Source organism: Hevea brasiliensis, chromosome 3 (assembly GCF_030052815.1).
Source record: "Hevea brasiliensis isolate MT/VB/25A 57/8 chromosome 3, ASM3005281v1, whole genome shotgun sequence".
Classification (NCBI taxonomy): domain Eukaryota; kingdom Viridiplantae; phylum Streptophyta; class Magnoliopsida; order Malpighiales; family Euphorbiaceae; genus Hevea; species Hevea brasiliensis.
Window position 1 is genome coordinate 8,114,894 of NC_079495.1, and position 16,873 is coordinate 8,131,766.

Consider the following 16,873-nt stretch of genomic DNA (forward strand, 5'->3'; position numbering starts at 1 on the left):
GTCATCATTATCAGTAATAACCTTCAATCCCTTCTGAAAAGATAGGACTATACCCTAACTTACTACAACAAAGGTACCACATTTACCACCTTGCCAAAACCATGTTAAATTAATGACTCTCTTATTATATCATAGCTCTGTAAATCATCAATTCATAGTTCCTACCTTCCCTAGGTAGTAGGGTTGTACTTTACACCTTGTTGATACACGCAAGGTATACTATTCTCACTAAGCTCTAAGAAAAACGCCTGTTGTACTGCAAAAACCATCCAAAATTTCATACCGAAGACCAGATGGTCTCACTCTATAGATGTCACCTTTACTTTGCAACTAATCTGCAACCTCTGGTCTGATGGCAACTCTTGATGTAACTCGAGCTCATGCTAGGGTAACCGAGTTACTGACTCTAGTTACCACCCAACTGTGACCTTTCGATATTCTAGCTCTAGATCCCTAACTAGGAGTTCCCAACTCCTCTGCAGATATAGAACTCTATTCTGGCATAATTGTACCAAAACAGGGGCCATCTACAAACACCCTCATTATGGAGCACCACGGGGATACACGCGCTCTACATAATAATCTCATGTCGGTACTATAATCTGCAACTTACATTGCAGACATCGAGAACATTGTATAGTTACTACGATATGTCCTGACAGACTAGGTCTCCTAATCTCTTATCTCTCTTGAATCTACTGTTATCATAAACTTACTCTGACTGGGTCATCCATTGACAACTGCCAACAGTGGTATCCTCACCCTTATCTAGTGCAATTATACTATCAAAACTCACCTTTATGTACTTGTACCTAGCACCAGATAGGCACAACACTTAAACCCATACTGAGAGAAATATAGTGTTTCTTGGAGAACGTATTTCCATGGTAGACCTCAACATGTCTGCTAACTCTATTTCACACTTCTATGTACTTCACAAAACTGAGGTGCTAAACTGAAGCACTCTTATATTAACCGAGAAATTACAGAAAAAAGACGAAACAGAATCCTATACTCTGCATGTGACAACTCTAGGTGCACACTTTCCCATTAATCTAAAGCCTAAGCTCTAATACCACTTTTGTCACGACCCAACCTATGGGCTGGACCGGCACTAGGATCTGGGCCAGCCTAAAGCCCCCGAGGCCCGTAGTAAGCTTAACTATTCCTCAACCCAACTCTAAGGCCCATTTGGGCCTAATTTTAAGAATTCAACCGGATAGAGTCCAACCATAAAATAGACCATTCAACGGGGAGTTTTTTACTCGCCCGACCTGTAAACACAATATATAATAAATTAGGAAGCTCAGCTCACCCTCCACATAATCAAAATGTCATAACTCAAATAGGACTCAGCTCCCTCATCCAATCCCATCATGCATACAGTTAATAATTTTACAGGTCTAACATAACTTTTATAATATAGGCCCAAAATAAAAATAAGTGCTTCTAAAACATGCGGAGTCTAAAATTTAACTCAATTGTACAAAATACATTAAATACTATTAATGGACTTGCGAAGAAGAAGAACAGGTTAGCCACAACAAATAATCCTCCTGTAGCATGAAAAAATAGATGAATAGGAGTGAGCGTTCAACTCAGAGAGTAAAATACTAATTTTAATCATAATCTCTATAACTATCTAAAGCTAATGCACCCTGTAGAGTGAAATGCAACATCATCATAATTTTCATATCATATCAGTAAAAAGGCAATTTGGAGCACTCACACACCCAACACTGTCAAGCAATACATATATGAGAGCTGATCTCCTATACAGTCCTCTTAATCCAACCTCTGCCAGCAAGTATCTCTCAAGCCAGACTTTCGCTTAATAAACAAAATGTGAGGTCCCAGCGAGTATCTCTCAAGCCATGTCTACCCCGAAGGACCAAGTCCCAGCGAGTGTCTCTCAAGTCGTGTCTACCCATCCTATCCATATCCAATACCATACCACACGCACGCCACGCACAAACATTGCTCTAAATTACCACAAACAACATCCATGGCACTTCAACAATTACGAATGCAATATAAAATGTGCCTAGTGTTTAACTACATAGATACATATTTATAAGTGATGCATGGGCATGCTCGAACATATAATAATATCGAAATTATAATTAAAATTAATATTTTACTCATAAACTTGAACCGAGGTCACTGCAGCGGCTGGGCGGAGGAGGAAGGCTGTCCCAGCTCACCTGACAATTTCATTGAAATTATTTAATATATTTGACTCAATACAAGTTTAGAAAAGACCAAAGATACCCTAAGTTGTGTTGAAAATCCGGCAGAGTCTTCCCTATACCTATGACCTACCCAACCTGCAAAATGGTTCAAATAATACTTATAAACTCAACCCATATCTCATCATCATTATATGGCCCCTCCTAGGCCCTCCAAACCAAACAATAATCACAACATCAAACAACTCAATTTTAAGACTTCAAAACTTATATTTTTCAAAAACTATCCAAACTAACTTTAAAAATTCTATAAACTTGTCCCGCGGTCCTTAACAATATTATAAGGCTATTGCAATAGGAATCGTAATTTTCTTATCATCCACAAATATTTTATAAATTTTATTCTAACCCAGTACAAGGCAAAAATTGAGTAATATAGAGTTTGAGTTTACCTATGCCAAATCTAACAACTGGAATGCGTTCAGAACGTCTGAAAATGGTGGGGTAGCCTATAATCTTGACCCGGTTCTGAAATGGCTCCAGCAGCCTATCTGCTCGGCGACGATCTAATTTCCACGAAATGAAAGTACATACGCGAAGTCCACAATACTAGAGTTAGAATAAAAAAAATATATATATATATATATATAAATTAATTATTTAAAAATTAGGGATGTTACAAAATATTACTTTAAATTAAAAATTTTCTTAATTTTTAAAAATTAATTAAAAAATAATAATTAAACTCATAAATATTAAGGTAGTATTGTAAATAACAATGATAATTAAAAGAGAAATAAAAAAAATTAAATACTAATTAGTATAATGAAAAATATTTTTGGTTGATTATAATATTACAAATAAATGATTAATTTTCTTTAAACTAATATATATATATATATAAATTATTTAAAAATTAGGGATGTTACAAAATATTACTTTAAATTAAAAAATTTCTTAATTTTTAAAAATTAATTAAAAAATAATAATTAAACTCATAAATATTAAGGTAGCATTATAAATAACAATGATAATTAAAACAGAAATAAAAAAATTAAATAATAATTAGTATAATGAAAAATATTTATGGTTGATTATAATATTACAAATAAATGATTAATTTTCTTTAAACTAATGGCCACTAATGACTTATTATTATTATTATTATTATTATTATTATTATTATTATTATTATTATATAGTAAATAATATTTTTACATAAATAAATTTATAAAAAAATAATATAAATAAATTTTAAATATTATATTTAATCATAAAATGTCTTAATTTTTAAAAATTAAATTTAAAAAAAATAATAATGTAAATATTAAATATTAAGATAGTATTGTAAATAATAATGATAATTAAAAGAGAAATAAAAAAATAAATAATAATTAGTATTTATAAAATAATATAAATAATTTTTAAATATTACATTTAATTACAAAAGATTTTAATTTTTAAAAATTAAAATTTAAAGAAAATAATAATTTAAATAATAAATATTAAGATAGTATTGTAAATAATAATGATAATTAAAAAAAAATAAATAATTAAATAATAATTAATATAAAGAAAAATATTATGAAACGTGATAAGTAATAAATTTTTTAAGAAAATTGTTACCTAATATTTTTTTGAGATAATTACAAAATGTCTTAATTTTAAAAAAATAATAAGATAACAATAATAATTAAAAATATAAAAAAATAAATAATAATTAATATAAAATAACGTATTTATGAAGGTGATAAGTGAAAATTTCTTTTAAATTCTTATTAATTTATATATATATATAAAAAGATTAATTCGCTCCTCACTGTTCCTCTGCTTTCTTAACCCTCTTCAACAAGAAGGCCCCAAGTTCTACCCAGCTGATGACGTGAAGAAGCCAATTGTCAACAAGCGCAAGCCCAAAACCACCGAGCTGAGGTTCTTACTTATGAGATGAAAATTAGAATTTTTGTTTTTTCAATTGCATTTTTATTTTTGCTTTTAATTTGATGCTAAGGAGATTATAACACCAGGGGCGGTGTTGATTTTTTTGTCGAGGAGATTTATGGGGAAGAGAGTCGTTTTCTTGAAGCAGCTTCCTTCTGGTTTGCTTTTGGTCACTGGTGAGTCATTTTCTTTTCATTTTTTTTTTCTTTATTTGGTGGCTGAGGTAATCTTGTTGAGTCCTGTTTGGATTAGAGAACCATGCGTGTGATATTGGATATAAGATTGTTCTAATCATGGCATATGGGATCTATTTCTTGTTTATACAGAATATTTCGTTTTACCATTTCTAATTGCCCCATCCCAAGAACAGGAAATACCTTTATTGAACGCTTTGTTAATTTATATTGAAAAAAAAAAATCATTGGAAGCTAAATTTCAGTCGTCAAAAGGAGGTTGTAAGGGGGGTGTTTTACTCTGATTTATGAAAATCAGTTTATAATATAGTGTTTATCTTATATAAGCACATTTATTATTAAAATGATTATATTAAATAAAATTTATGATAAAATTTTAAAAATTAAATAAAGATAAATATTGTAAAATATTTAGTTAAATTATTTTATAAGTATTAAAATAAAAAGATGGTTCCCAACTTATTCTTTAAGATAAACTTGTAAGTTTAAAAATTATTATAAATAAACAGGTCTTATAAGTTAAGACAAACACCCTCTAAATTTAATTTCAACCATAAGTTTGTTAGCTAAACCTTTTATGGTGCATCATTTTTTTTTCTTCTATATTAAGTAGGTGTATGATCCAGACGTGTTATGTAACTTTTTTCAAATATCTGTATCTGTATCTATATTTATATAAATGTAATAAAGCTAGTCCCTAAAAGATGGCTCTTTATGTTATTGACAGATGTTGGTTTATATTGTAGCTTTTTAAAATTTTTTCATATGTATGTATATAAACTACTTAACCCTTCGTCTCTTTTATTAATTATGTTATGTTATGTTATGTTAGCTTTTTTCATGTGTTAAAGTTATTTAATAGATTATGACCCTTGATAATACTAATGTAAATTATGGAAAATTCTTAAGTTATATCTCATTTAAATATTTTCATTTTTATCATAATGAGTGTATTTTTAATTCATTTAAGTAATAAATGTAGTAATTTAATTTTATTGTATTTGCAAAATAACTTTTAAATTTTAAGCGTTGATTTTATGGAAAAATATAAAAAGAGGAGCCTTCGCATAAATTAGATAGTTTTATTGTTATTATAAATATAAGTTTAGTTTTGTCCATTTTTCTTTTAATATAATTTCTCTTTGAAAAGAGATAAAATTCAAACATATAATCAATATATCAAAATCAAAAGGTAAGAAATGTAGTGCTATTATTTTTTTTATTATAGTTCTCATGAGTGGGAGCGGAAGATAAATGCTATGATTCAGGAATTGGAATTGCAGCAAGAGAATTTGAGAAAAGATGTAACACCCCTATATTCGGTAGTGCGTTCTACTGTTCCTGTGACCAGTGTTGTCCGGACAGCTAGGATGCCTAGAACTACACTTCGATATGAGTGAGGAAACATAAAATAATGAAATACAAGAAAAGAAAATACAAGAAAAACAAAGGAAAAATAATAGCAAAGAAATGTAACCAAGTTAAGAAAGCCGAGAACCCTAGCGATGGGTGACCGCACCGGGAAGTCACGCCGTGGACCGTTGACTAGCCCTGGACCGCAGGGAACCCTGAAAAATATTTTTAGGACTTAAATAGACACCTATTGAAATACAAATACCATTAGAAATATTAAATGAAAATTAAATAATTAGTACAAAGAAAAGTGAGAAATCGAAAAACGGACAAAACCCAGTGTTACCGAAAAATCGGGAATGTAACCCGAACAGGGGCATTGTGGTTATTTGACATCCCGAGTTGTCTTTTGACCTAAATGTCCATTAAAAATAAATAATATTACACTTGGAAAATGTCATGAAAAATGAAATTAGGGGTACCTAATATAAATAGCAAAAGTGGAGTGTGATTTGAGTAATTAGCACTTAAACATATTAAATTATTTTCTTAAGTGAGTGGAGCACTATGGGAATTTAATAAACACTAAGTGGGCAGATTACTCCACTAAAACTTCATCTTCCTCATTCATTCAAACACCATGGCCGAAATGAAGAGCTCCCAAAGTCCTCCCATGGCCACCCAAATGCATGGCTCTTTACACCCATTTTCAAGCTACATTTTCTTTACTTATCTTCATTAAAGTTTATCCCCACGTCACAAGGAAGAGTTTGATAGCAATTTTAAGAAGTTTTAGCAAGTCCCAACAATAGGTAAGTTTGTGTTTTTTATTATTGCTTTGTTAAAGTTTGTAAGGATGTTATGGGTGTTTGATTTATGGAGAAATTTTTGAGGTTTGATGTTGAATGGGGATGTGTACTTTTGGCAGCCATGGAAACACCTTGAAGACAGTTTATTTTTGCTTGTAAATGGTGAATTAAAGGATTGATTAAATGTATATGGTGTAGGAAATTATTTGGGTGATGTATACTTAGTATATGTGAATGTGTATTAAAATTTGAATGCTTGGAAATTATGGGAATGTAATGCATGAAATGGCAGCCTGGTTTGGCGAACCATAAGGATGTTATTTCATGTTTGGATTATAGAATATTAATGTTGAATTGTGTTGGTTATTATGGCAGTTTGAGTATGTGTGTGATGGTGTGAAGTTGGACATGTAAAAGTGTTATGGTTAGGTGATTGAATTGTTGTAAATTTGGTTTAAAAAATTCTGTACCAAATGGTGCACATTGAATGTAATTGTAAGCTGCCAAAATGACCTATAATATGTTGTGAATTATGTTTAGTTATGGTACAACCAGAATTGGCTTGAATGTTGAGTTTGGTAAGTGTTAAAAGTGATCCTTGATTTGTATAAAAGAAATGCAATAAGGCAGTTTGAGTTTTAGGCCTAGAACTTTAAGTGTGTGGCTCCAATTGGTATGAGACCAATTGGAGGTGAAACTAGGCACAAAATGTGTCAACTTTCATGAAGAAAGCTTGCTAAAATTCTGCTTGCAAGGTAGCTTGAAAAATGACCAAATCCGGATTAAGGCAAATAAGGCCTGAAAATTGACCATTTGGGCAGCAGTTAGTGTTTAGGCCATAACTCACTCAAAACAGGTCCAATTGACCTGAAATTTTGACCATGAATAGTTAAGACCCATATCTACAAGTCTTATGAAGACACCAAAGCCCAGAAATGACCATAAGCAAGTCAAACAGCTTGCACAAGTTCGGGTCTGAAAACTGGCCGAACCTAAAATGACCTAAAGTGATCAATTTTGGTGCAATTTGACCAGCAATAGTAAAATGACCATAACTTGGCCTACATAACTCAGAATGACCTGAAATTTTGCCCTGCGTTCCATAAGACATAGATCTACAAGTTTGTAGTTTTGACCAAAACTCGAAAACCGAGGGAACTAGGTCGTCCGGCTAGGTCAAACTAGTATCCCAGAATCCAGCAAATTGCAAGAAAATGCAATATACAAGGAAATGAATTTGGTAACATGTACCAACCCTAAAAAACTATTGAATGTGACATATTAGTAACATTAAAACCTAATTTACCTAGAATGCATCGAGGGTCGACATATTAGGTTGACTAAGCAAATAATAGAATTCAGTGAATTAATTATCGAGCATTATCGTTAGAAACAGTTTAAATGAATACTGAAACACTTCAAATTGTATTTCTCAGTTAGCAAAGAATCAGGAAAAGGGAAGGAAACACTGAGTCAAGACTAGGAGACAGTTATCAGAGGTTTGTGCACAACAGCTAATTCTTTTGAATTTTTTAATTGAAATGAATTATGACTATTTGTATATTATTGTTTTAAATTATGGAAATGTGTTTGAATGAATATTTATTGCTTGAAAAGCATTGTAAATGGTTTGAAACTGTGAAAAATTGTTTGAATGATATTGATGGATACTTACTGATTGAAAAGCATTGGAAATGATTTGAAACCACAGCTATCATGTATATTGATTGTATTCCTCGCTAGCTTGCCTAGTGGGACGAATTGAATTCCCTCTCTGGTTGAAGTATTGAGGTGTGTGCCTGTTGAGGACGAATCGAATGAGTACTCATATTTTTGCTAGCTAGCTATGTTATTCCTCATTAGTCATCGACTTTTGGGACGAATTGAATACCTCATTAGCCATCGGCTTTTGGGACGAATTGAACTTTGAAACATGATTAAGCTATGTGTGATTTATTGATATGTATTGTGAGATTGTGAAATGAATTTAAACTCTTATTCACATTCACTGTCTTTTGAAGTTAACTATGTGTTGATCTCTGAGATTTATTATGATATTGTGTTAAATTCTTTATGACATTAATTGTCTTGAATTTAACTATGATTTTGCGTATCTATCATTTATATAATTTATGAATTGTGATTTAAAGTTGTATTTGGTTAATATTGTGCACCACTGAGATATTGTCTCAAATGATAGCTTTTTATTGTCCGCAGTAGACAGACTGGCAAAGCAGACTAGACTGCTAGTACATCCAGCGAGAGATTATCGGGTATATTGAGTATACCACATTTTGCATTTTGTACTGTAATGTATGACCACTATATGTATATATTGTTTTTGGTTTTGAGCAGTTGTAAATTAAAATTATATATTGAAGTTGTAAAGTAAATTATGAGATATTTTGACTTGTAAAATTTGTATTATATTTCTTTTATCTCATCCTTTGAAAATACTGAAAAATTATTGTGGATTTGAGTTGAGAAAAATATTGTGTAATTTAACTGTTGGAGTTGAGATTGGGAAATATATTTGAAGTGCTTTTTACAGATTTTCTGAAGAACTGTTTTATCCAAAATACAGATGGCACTCTGCCAAAATTTTTACAGAAATTACTAATAGTCTAAATGTGTTAACTGTTTCAAGTCAGTTCACAAAAATTTTTTAACACCTGTAAATAGTGCTCACCACTGTAAAATGAAGTAAGAAAAGTTTTAAAATTCCTTGTAGTGTACTTAATGGGTTATCAGTAGACGAAGTTGGTAATTCATTAGGTATACTACGGGATCATGTTATGCCTTACAGAGGGGTAGGGTGTGACAAAAGAAGCGGAAACAAGAAATCAAAGAGCCTTAGGTGAGATTAAAGCACTCATTGCAGAATGTGGAAAGGGTTTCGGGAAAAGGTAAGGGAATGTTGGATGAAGGAAGATCCAATAGTAGTGAGTTAGGTTGGAGTGCCTATATAGCAGCATTATCTGCTTGGTTTGGAAGCAAAGCTTATGAGGATCCACTAGCAGATCTGTATAACTTGAAACAGGTTGGATCTTTATAAGAGTACTTGAATCTTTTGACGAGTTGTATCCAAAGGCAGAGATTAGGGAAGATCAGGCCTTGAGCTTCTTTTTGTCGGGTTTAATGGACAAGGTTTAAATCCCCATTCGAATGTCCAGGCCAAGGGCATATTCCTTGGCTAGATTGCAGGAAATAATGGTTATCGCAATCCAAAACAAACCAAAACCTCTTCCGAAGACTTCTTGTTGTGGGTTCAATTCTAGAATCAAGTCAATTAGTTTAAGTTTTCCAGCAATAAAAACCACTGTGCCAACGGTGGGAGCAAAAGAACAAGTAAGTGCTTCAACTTCTAAACCTGTTAATGTCTTTAATAGAAACCTCCAGATTACTGATAAAGAGATGGATGAAAGGAGGGCTAAAGTGTTGTGTTTTTGGTGTGAGGAGAAATTTACTTCTAATCATAAATGTAAGAAGAAACAAGCTTTTATTATTCAATTAGTGGATGGTGTGGGGGAGGAGAATAATGATGAAGAGACGGTTACAGAGAATAATGAAATTCTTGGTGTTCAATTGTCTTTGAATGCCATGTGGGGGTTGCAAGGAACTCAGATAATGAAGATTAATGGGGAGTGTCAAAAGAAGAAATTACATATTTTGGTGGATACGGGAAGCACACACAATTTTTTGAATGATAATATGCCTAAGAAATTGAAGTGCTCGTTAATAGTAGCAAGGGGGGTATCAGTTGAAGTCGCAAATGGTCAAAAACTTAATTGTGAATCTCTTTGTAGAAATTTTTTAATGGACAATGCAAGGAAGGGAGTTCACAACGGAAGTGTTTATTCTCTCATTGGATGCTTATGATTTAATATTGGGTGTTGAATGGTTATCGACCCTAGGGACAATTCTTTGGAATTTTCAGACACTTAAAATGTCATTTGAGAAGGACGGGGTGGTATGTGAATTATTAGGCGAAGGATGGAATCTAGGCATAAAATAACTTAATAGTATGCATGTTGAAATTGTTAGAATCTAATTCAAATATGTTTGATTTAGTCTTCATTTTTTAAATTGTTGCATTTTAAATTTTAAGTTGTAATCTAATCTTAACTAATTGTTGAGATTTAGATGATATTTTTGTTTTGTTTTGTTAGATCTAAGTGTTATATAAGCAGCACATTAATTAAGATTGTCAATAGAGTTGTCCAGATTCCTTTCTATTCAATAAAATGCTTTTTGTTCTTCCGCATTAATTTTTGCTTTAACAGTGGTATCAAGCCTCAGTTATCCTATGGGCAAACCTTTAAGTCCTTGATTCACCAATGGCCTTAACCAATTTCTCCTTGTCTTCACCCCCTATATTTTCAGGAGAAAATTATCAAATATGAGCTATCAAAATGAAGTCCTATTTACAAGCTTTTGATTTATGGGATTCAGTAGAAAATAATACTGATCCTACCCTACTACTAGAAAATCCAACTCTTGCTCAAATAAAAATTCACAATGAGGAGAGAGCTAAGAAATATAAGGCAAAAATTTGTATAGAATCTTCAGTTTCTGAATTCATAAAGATTATGGCTTGTGAAAATGCAAAAGAAACTTGGGATTTGCTCAAGGAGGAGTATGAAGGCAATGATCAAACAAGGTTCATGCAAATTTTAAATCTCAAAAGAGAATTTGAGATTCAAAAAATAAACGAGTCTGAAAATGTTAAAGACTATTGCACTAAGCTCGTGTCCATAGCCAACAAAATTAGACTACTTGGTGAAGAATTTCTTGACAAAATAATTGTAGAAAAAATATTAATTAGCCTCCCTGAGAAGTTAGAGCCAAAAATTTCCTCACTTGAGGTTCATGCAAATTTTTCACAAATAACTGTTACATAATTAATCGATGCTTTACAGGCTGTGGAGCAAAGAAGAGCAATCAGATAAGAAGGAACAATTGAGGGAGCCTTGAAGGAACGGAAGCGTGAAAAACACAAGTTTATACCATTGAATTCAAAAATTTTCACCTAGGGTCACATGCATCATGCAAGATTTATTATGTTTTTGGATCTGTATTTGCCATTTAAGATTTTAAAATTAATCAGATTAATTTTAGAACCCTAGATTAAATCAAGAACGATTACACTAACCTCTTGATGCACCGCAATGTTCTGCGCTTTGAGATTCGTCTTCAGGACACCAAATGTTGTCCCTCTAGCTTGTCCACACCAAGAACACCTATGGCAGCCCTTGAATAGCTTCTAAAGCTTTTTCTATTAATTAGAAATTCAAGTTCTGCCTTTTAAGAGATTAGAGATGTAAACAGGACACTAGAAACAATTTCTAGTGTTCTTAATTCAAGAGATTGATGGCTAATCTCTTTGAATTGATAAGAGATGAAGAAGAAGAGATAAAAACCCTCAAAGTGGCGTGACAAAGGAGTGTGGCTGCTGGTTGTATTTTATTTTCTCATAACAACACTTAAATAGCTAGGTTAACACATTAAACCCTTGCCACATGTCACCCTTTGATTAGCTCTAAGTTTAAGTGACCCAATCACATTGTGCCAAGTGTCAAACCTATATTTAATCTTGATTTTAATCATCTTACATGATTAAAAAAATTTGGCAAGCTTATATGTTATGCCATGTGTCACCATCTCATGGTGCCACGTGTCACACTGCAAAATGACCAAAATGCCCCTGTGTCTTAATTTTGAGTTCTTAACCCAAAATAATTATTTTCTTCTTCTAATTAATTTATATCAAATATAAATTAATTAATTAATCTCTATTAATTAATTTCTCATTAATTAAATTCATATTTAAACACTTTAAATATAAATTTAACTTATATTATACATCCAATAATCTAGATTTGGTTTCAAGTCATGCTAGGGACTTTGCAATCTAATTGCAAACCAAACCTATTTAATTAATCAATTAAACTCTTTAATTAATTAATTAAATCATATTTAATTAGGTGATAACTTGTGTATGTGTGTGACTTACTAGGCTCATCACTAATTGGCAATGAGACATGATATCAACTCTTAATATCATCAGAACTCTTTCTTACCATAAATGATTTCTCTAAATCATTTTATGAACCTCATAGACCATGGTTAACACCTAGCATAGCATGCCATGGCCACCCAATTAGTAATAAGGTTTACCTTAAATGAACCTATAATCATATGTTACCATGCACTAGAATCTCTCTGTTACAAAATCCCAACTCAAGCTGGAGTCATGGTTTATGTCAAACTCCATTTGCTATGAATATTATGTTCTCTTTTAATTTCAGCTCTTGATTAAAAAGATTTTCTCATCAGAAACTCTTTTCTGAATAAATCTATCTGTCCTGGCCAGGAACTTGAAACATCAAGAACAATTAAATGAACATAGGATTTTATCTCTATTTACTTAGAGGAACAGATTCCATCTTGATCAACACCTACCTCCATATATAACTAGTAGGAGCCAACACATGCCCATATACCCATACATAGTACAAGTATGAAAGCAGTATCAAACTCAAACTACCTATATACAAGATAACTGTGCTATCTCAGGTCTAAAGATTATATGCACTGATATGATTTATGACAAAACATTGACAAGAGTAAACTCCATGTGCTTGTCATAAGCGTCACTAGTTCGGCCTACTTATCATTTATAAGTGCCTATCATATTTGTTATATGGCATGAGACTCACCATTCCATCTTATTTATATCTCATATAAATAACTTGGGAACAAACATGAATACAATCTTTCTGGATAAGTCATGTCCTTATTATGAAGTATCCTCGATTGTGAACCTATTTATGATACTTTGTGCTAGAAATATTGTCACTCATATTCTTAACAACTTAAGAATAATATTTCTAACAAAATATCAATGGACCTTTTCTATTACACATAAATATATTATGTAAACGGAAAAGTGGAAATGCCTTTATTAATAAAATATGTACAAGATACATACTAAATGATATGCTCTAGGGCATACTACTAACAATCTCCCACTAGCACTAGAGCCATTCATTACAATACCTTAGACCCATCTTCTCAAGATGTCAGTCTAACTGAGTCTGTGACATAAGCTTAGTGAATGGATCAGCTGAATTTTCAGCTGATGCTATTTTCTGCATGGCTATATCGCCTTGCCCAACTATATCTCTGATAATGTGGTAGTGCCTTTCTATGTGTTTGGATTTTGGGTGAGACCTTAGTTCCTTAGCCTGTATGACTGCTCCATTGTTGTCACAGCAGTGGAACCGCCGACTCAATGGAAGGAACTATTGTAAGTTCTCACACGAACTTCTTTATCCAAACAGTTCCTTTGCAAAGATCTCGATGCAAAGAATATACTCAGCCTCGGTAGTGGAATCTGCAGTCGTACTCTGTTTGGAACTCTTCCAATTGACTGCACCTCCATTACAAATGAACACATACCCAGATGTTGACTTTCTATCATTGATATCTAATTGGAAATCAGAATCAGTATAACCATCCAATTGCAAGTCTCCATCTCCATAAATCAAGAATAAATCCTTAGTTCTTCTCAAGTACTTAAGAATATTCTTGACAGTTATCCAGTGTTCCAAACCTGGATTGGATTGATACCTGCTAGTCAAACTAACAGCATATGCGTTATCCGGCCTAGTACACAACATTGCATACATTAAACTTCCAATAGCCGAAGCACATGGAATCCTGGCCATCTTATCTCTTTCTTCAGGTGTCTTTGGAGACATCTCTTTAGAAAGATGGATACCATGTCTCACTGGTAACAATCCTCTCTTGGAATCAAGCATGTTAAACCTCTTTAACATCTTTTCCAAGTATAGACTTTGGGATAAACCTATTATTCTTTTCGCTCTATCTCTATAGATGCGAATCCCAAGAATATAGGTTGCCTCCCCTAAGTCTTTTCATGGAGAATGTATTTGACAACCATACCTTTATAGTCGTCAACATATCTGTGTCATTACCCATCAACAGTATGTCATCCACATGTAAGACAAGGAAAGTGATAACACTGTCACTAACCTTCTTATATACACATGGCTCATCCTCATTTTTGATAAAACCAAAGGATTTAATGGCTTCATCAAAACGGATGTTCCAACTCCTCGAAGCTTGTTTCAACGCATAAATGGATCGCTTTAGCTTGCATACCTTGGAACCATCTTGGGATTCAAATCTCCTAGGTTGTTCCATGAAAATGTTTTCTTCAATGTATCCATTGAGAAAAGCTGTTTTGACATCCATCTGCCAAATCTCATAATCATAGTATGCAGCTATTGCTAATAAAATTCTAATTGATTTAAGCATGGCAATAGGCGAGAAAGTCTCCTCATAGTCTATTCCTTGCCTTTGGCGAAACCCTTTCGCTACTAGCCTTGCCTTATAGGTCTCTACCTTTCCATCAGAACCAATTTTCTTCTTGAAAACCCATTTGTTCCCTATAGGTATAATACCTTCAGGTGGGTCAACAAGATCCCAAACTTGATTCTTATACATGGAATCAATCTCGGATTTCATAGCTTCAATCCATTTTGAAGAGTCTATATCTGATATAGCTTCTTCATAGGTAAGTGGATCATCTCCATGATCTACTTCTTCATGAGTAGACAACTCTTGTTCTTCTTCATGAAGAAAACCATATCTCACTGGTGGGTGAGATACCCTGGTTGTTCTACGAGGAACAGTTGTAGATGTTTCATCAATAGGTATAGGTTGACTAGATGGATCCATATCCATCTGATCTGTTGGTTGGTAAGAATTCTCCAATTCTAACTCTATTTGCCTTCCTTTGCCTCCTTCTTGGACAAATTGTTGTTCAAGAAATGTGGCATCTCTACTTATCACAACTTTTGTGAAGTAGGCAAATAAAAATAATATCCAAAACTATCTTTTGGATATCCAACAAATCGACCTTTTTCTGATCTGGTCTCCAATTTATCAGTGTTCAGCTTTTTGATATAAGCTGGACAACCCCAAATCTTAACATGCTTAAGACTTGGTTTTCTTCCATGCCATATTTCATAAGGTGTGGAAGAAACTGATTTTGATGGAATCCTATTCAGAATATACAAAGCTGATTCTAATGCAAATCCCCAAAAGGAGATTGGCATATCAGTATAGCTCATCATACTACATACCATATCCAATAGGGTACGATTTCTCCTTTCAGATACACCATTTAGCTGTGGCGTTCCTGGAGGAGTCAGCTGAGAAACAATGCCATGCTCTCTCAAGTATTCATCAAATTCAGTACTCAAATATTCACCTCCACGATCTGATCGAAGAGCTTTAATACTCTTTCCTGTTTGATTTTCTACTTCAGATTTAAATTCTTTGAACTTTTCAAAGGATTCATGTTTGTATTTCATCAAATACAAATACCCAAACCTTGATTTATCATCGAAAGGTAATAAAATAATGAAAGCCCTCTAGCCATTTCTTTAAACGGACCACATACATCACTATGTATTAGTTCCAAAATATTTTCAGCTCTTAGCCCTTGTCCAACAAAGGGTGATCTAGTCATTTTGCCTTGAAGGCAAGATTCACAAGTTGGAGTAGGCTCAGAGCCCAATGAGGATAGAATCCCCATTTTCTCCAATTTTGCAATCCTATCTTCTGCAACATGACATAACCTTAAGTGCCAAATATATTTTGAACTTGAGTTGGTTTTCACCATGGCATTGCATTCTTTTAGATTGCTATACTCTAGCCATGGAAACACTTTCTTCGGCAATGGAAACACTTTCTGTTGGCAATGGAAACACTTTCCTATTAGCGTGGAAACACTTTCCTTTGCCTTTGTCACTTTTGTCTTCCCTTTCTGCTTAGCTATTTTCTTGGAAGGACCAGAATCAAGTTTCTTTTTCTTATTGCCCTTCTTCTTGTTGGACTTTCCAGAGAAGAAGATGCAACCAAAGCTACCTCTTTTCCTTTATTGCTGGCATATTCTTTTGGGCAATAACCAGCATGTTGAGTAAACGGCTAAGGTGCATTCTGTTTAGTCATATGGAAATTTGTCACAAAATTCCCAAAAAGACTCGGGAAGGGATGAAGGATCAAATCTGTTTGTAGTTGGAAATCCATGTTGAAGTCAAGATGTTCCAACCGCTCAATCAGCCGAATCATCTTGTGGACATGATCCCCAACATTACATCCCTCGGACATCCTCATACGGAATAGCTGTCTAGATATCTCATACCTAGCATTCCTGTTGTGCTCACCATACAACTCTTGTAGGTGAAGGAGGATCTCACTCGCACTCTGCATGTTCTCATGTTGCTTCTGTAACTCATTACTCATAGAAGCAAGCATGTAACACTTAGCTCTCATATCATGCTCCTTCCACTTG

General features: G+C 33.1%; 1 pseudogene; it reads left to right on the forward strand.

Annotated features, from left to right (window-relative positions):
- LOC110647421 (60S ribosomal protein L6-like) overlaps nt 1-16,873 on the forward strand; it is a 70,588-nt pseudogene that overhangs the window by 23,998 nt on the left and 29,717 nt on the right.